We start from the raw sequence: 5,019 nt of genomic DNA on the forward strand, positions 1-5,019 counted from the left end.
ATTACCCAAATTCCGTCATATCCTTTCACAGTCTTGGGTAATCCTGTCACAAAATCCATAGTGACTTGCTCCCACTTCCATTCAGGAATCGAAATCCTTTGTAACTTTCCCGCAGGTACTCGATGTTCTATCTTCACCTGTTGACATATCAAACATTTAGAAACAAACTCTGCTATATCTCTCTTCATACCACGCCACCAATAGTTTTGGCGTAAATCTCGATACATCTTAGTAGTCCCGGGATGGATATTAAATTTTGATCTATGTGCCTCCTCTAATAATTGCATCTTTACTGGATGGCTTTCGGGAACACAAAGTCGATTGTGGAATGTAATAGAACCATCTTCGGCTTGGAGGAATTCAGGTCTAGATCCTTGAGCTATTTCCTTAACTATCATTTGAAGATATGTATCTTCCTTTTGACCTTCTTTAACCTTTTCCATCAAAAATGATTGTGTCATCAAACACACAAGAAAACCTTTATTTGTCTCCGATAAAAGTTTAAGTTTTAAGTCTGCTAACTCCGTCATCATAGAATTCCTTTGAATATTCATATAGGCTACAAGACTGTAGGTATTTCTGCTTAAGGCATCAGCAACTACATTAGCTTTTCCAGGATGGTAGTTGATATTAAAATCATAATCCTTTAGAAAGTCCAACCACCTTCTTTGTCTCATATTTAAATCTTTCTGTGTGAAAATATATTTGAGACTCTTATGATTTGTGAAGATTTCGAAAGTCTATCCATAGAGATAATGCCTCCAAATTTTCAGTGCAAAAATGATAGCTGCTAGCTCTAAGTCATGAGTAGGATAGTTCTTTTCATGAGGCTTTAATTGCCTCGATGCATAAGCAACTACCCTCTCGTTTTGCATTAGAACGCAACCAAGCCCTTGTAGTGAGGCATCACTATACACTACAAAACCTTCTCCCCCTGAAGGAATCACCAAGATAGGAGCACTGGTTAATTTCTTCTTCAATTCTTGAAAACTTTGTTGACATTTATAATCCCACATGAATTTTATATTCTTTTGTGTCAACTTGGTCAATAGTGCTGTTATTTTTTAAAAGCCTTATACCAATCTTCTATAGTATCTAGCCAAACCCAAGAAGCTTATAATCTCTGAAACATTAGAAGGCTGCTTCCATTTTATCACAGCTTCAATCTTGTGAGGGTCAACAGATATGCCAGCGCTCGAAATTACATGACCGAGAAACATAATTTCATTGAGCCAAAAGTTACACTTACTTAACTTAGCATATAGTTTCTCTCGCCTTAGGACTTCCAGAACTGTCTTAAGATGGTGTTCATGCTCTGCTATGCTTTTGGAGTAGATCAAGATATCATCAATAAACACAATTACAAATTTATCGAGATAAGGGTGGAACACTCTATTCATGAGATCCATGAAGGCAGCTGGTGCATTTGTGAGTCCAAAAGGCATTACTAAGAATTCATAATGACCATATCTTGTTCTAAAGGTAATTTTCTGTATGTCTCCTTCCCTTATCTTTAGTTGATGATACCCGGATCTCAAATCAATCTTTGAGTATACCTGAGTACCTTGAAGTTGATCAAATAGGTCATCTATTCGAGGAAGAGGATATTTATTCTTTATGGTCACTTGGTTAAGTTGTCTATAATCGATGCATAATCGCATAGATCCATCTTTCTTCTTCACAAATAGGACAGGGGCACCCCAAGGTGATACACTAGGTCGAATAAAACCCTTGTCCAAAAGCTCTTGGATCTGTTTCTTTAACTCCTCCAACTCAATTGGTGTCATTCTATATGGAGGTTTAGAAATAGGTGCAGTACCAGGTAGAAGATCAATTGTAAATTCAATCTGTCTATTTGGTGGCAGTGCAAGTAGATCTTCAGGAAAAACATCTGAAAAATCTCGTACAATGGGGATGTCCTTTAATACTGGCTTCTTAGATTCTTCTCCAGAAATAAAGGCTAAGTATCCCTGACATCCCTTCAGTAATAGTTGGGTAGCACTCAAGGCTGAAATAATAGAAGGGAACTTTTCTTGAATCCTAATGAACTTGAAAGGTGGTTGATCTAGAGGTGAGAAAGTAACAGTCTTCCGAAAACAATCGACACTTGCATGGTCTGCTGAAAGCCAGTCCATACCCAAGATAGCGTCGAAATCTTGAAATTCTAGTAGAATAAGATCTACTAGCAAATCGTGACTTTCAATAGTAATAACACAGTTTCTATATATCTGATCAACTATCAAAGAGTTTCCAACCGGTGTTACTACCATTAATGCATTATTCATTGTCTCACGATTCTTATGTAATTTCATAGCAAAATAGGGTGATATAAAAGAATGTGTAGAACCAGAATCAATAAGCACAGATGCTGGCATACCACAGAGTGTGATGATACCTTTAATAATAGATCCCGAGGCTTCAGCATCTTGATGAGTCAGTGCATAGACTATTGCCTGTCCTTCCTCTCTGGGTCGTAGCTGTTGTTGTCCAGTTGTTTGGGGTGGAGCTCGGCGTTGATATTGCTTCTGTGGGCAATCCTTCGACATGTGCCCCGGTTGTTGACAATAAAAACATACGCGTTGTCCCAAGGGGCATGAGGTGGAAACATGATCTGTCTTCCCACAGAAATAACATCTTATAACAACTTGATTGCTAGGAGCTCCTGCTTGTTGATGCCCAAATTGTTTGCCTTTTCCTTTCTTTGAGGGTCCAGAATGTGATCTCCCATACGTAAATGGTGTAGTACTAAAAGGTCGCTTTCGATCCTTTGCTTGTTGTAATTCATTATCCAATTTCTCTATCACCAAAGCTCGATTTAACACTTCAGCATATGTTGGTAAAATCAGTACTGCAACATTCTTTCTAATTGATGATCGAAGTCCCCTCTCAAAATGATGAGCTCTTTGACTTTCATTAAAAGCAATATGTGGAGAGAACTGAGCCAACTCAGTGAAATGATGATCATATTCCATTACAGTTCTATTTCCTTGGTGGATGCTAAGGAACTCTTGTTGTTTCTCAAAACGAACTGAATCAGGAAAGAACTGCTCATAAAATGCATCTTTAAACTGCTCCCAAGTTACTACATTACCTCCAGCCTCTAACATCCTCCTTTTTGAGGTCCACCAAGTGTTTGCCTTCCCTTCCAAAATGAAAGAAGCAAAAGGCACTTTCTGATTTTCCCTACATTCGATAGCTTCAAATGTCTTTTCCACTTGACGAATCCAACGTTCAGCAAAGATTGGATCTGGCTTGCCTTCAAAAACCGGTGGTCCCAATCTATAAAGTGATCTAAAGTATTATTCCTACCCCGTGGAATTTCATCTCGTTCCTCTTGACGCTCAAAGTATCCTCTAATAGCATTGAGGACTCCGTGTACGTCACCTTGAGCATTGACGGGTGCTGGGGCATGAGGGGCATTCTGCAAAGTCGGAGAAGCTGGTCTATAATCAGTGACAGGTGTACGTGAGGATTGGGTTTGTTCTACGATACGTGGAGCTTCCAAGTTATTATTTGTTTGAACACCTCTCCGAGTGCGTACTCCAGTAGCATTGCGACCATGAGCACCCCGAGTGACAGGACCACTAATCTCTGGAATTGGCTCCATTACTCCTATAATATGTTAAAGACAATCATCGGTTAGAGTCAATCAAGAGACCTAATACACCTACAGGCCCTAGACCATGCTCTGATACCATAAAAAGATGTCACATCCTGAAATTTTTTTTTTATTATTTCCACACAGGCCAAATAGATAAACATCACTTTATTCATCATCTATAACCATTTATTACAATTCATTTATTCATCAAATTACAAATAGAAAAGTAAACATAGTGATGTTAACTTCAAGAGTCATCCAAGTGGCTCTACCTAGCGGTAGAGGAAGGTCCGCTCTCCACTGGAATCTGATTTAGTACTAGAGGGAGGCTGCTCTGAAAATCAAAAACAAAGAAAATTCAGCAACGCTGAGTAGGAACCCCAAAAGTCAAATCAAGATGAATACATGATCAAAATTCAATCAATCATCCCATTGGCGTATATCAAATACCCGAAGGAGCACTCCCCCAACAGCGGATGGAGAGGCTTTATCCTACGGGATGAGTTTGTGTTCTCCCAACAGCGAATGGAGGCAAACTCATATCACACTCTCAACAGCGGATGGAGTGGTGTCCCACACCCTCCAAAGTGGAGACATGTTCCTCCCAACAGCGGATGGAGGAACCGTCCAGCCGCCACGTCTGACGACCCGCTAATCCCCGAAGGGAATCGCCCTACCTGCCCTTGGCAGGGAAATAACATAATCTCACACTAGTCATGTCCATATAGGGATGAAATAACACATTTAAACATTTCTTTCAAATATCATCAATACCAAATAATACAAATTAGCCCTCAATTGACTTGAACTCTAGTTCAATTGATCCAATTGAACTCAATTTACTAGGACCTAACTGAACTGATCTCTAATCCTTATTTAACTTGTCTGGAACCACCCTAGACTAGTATAATTTGGATTAGATTAGGTTCAATTTAGGTTAAACTAACTTGAATAAGTCAATCAATTTGGAATCACCCTGAATTGATTTAGACTAATCAAGCCTAGTTTAGTTCAATCAATACTTGGGCTAGATTAAGCCAGCTCATCTACTAGTCATGTGCATTATACATGACTGGGCATGCATCATACAAAGCTGGCCCAACCTTGGCCCATGGACTGGTCATGTGCATCGCATGTGACCGCCCATGATGGTTAGGCTGGGTTAGCCTACGGGCCAAGGCCTGATCCGTTGGTTGGGCCTGGACTACGGGCTGGGCCTAGTCTACTGATTAGGCCTAGCCAATAGGCTGTGGCCTGACCTATGGGTTGGGCCTGGCCTGTGAGCAATTTCAATCCAAATAATATATAATTTCATACCGCAACATATATTCATTAGCAATATAAATAAAAAACATAATAACGCATTGAATGATAGACAAGGAGATAAGCTTTAAAACAAGGAAATAACATTCTAATTT

The sequence above is a fragment of the Musa acuminata genome, chromosome BXJ1-2 (genome assembly GCF_036884655.1).
Source record: "Musa acuminata AAA Group cultivar baxijiao chromosome BXJ1-2, Cavendish_Baxijiao_AAA, whole genome shotgun sequence".
NCBI classification, from domain to species: domain Eukaryota; kingdom Viridiplantae; phylum Streptophyta; class Magnoliopsida; order Zingiberales; family Musaceae; genus Musa; species Musa acuminata.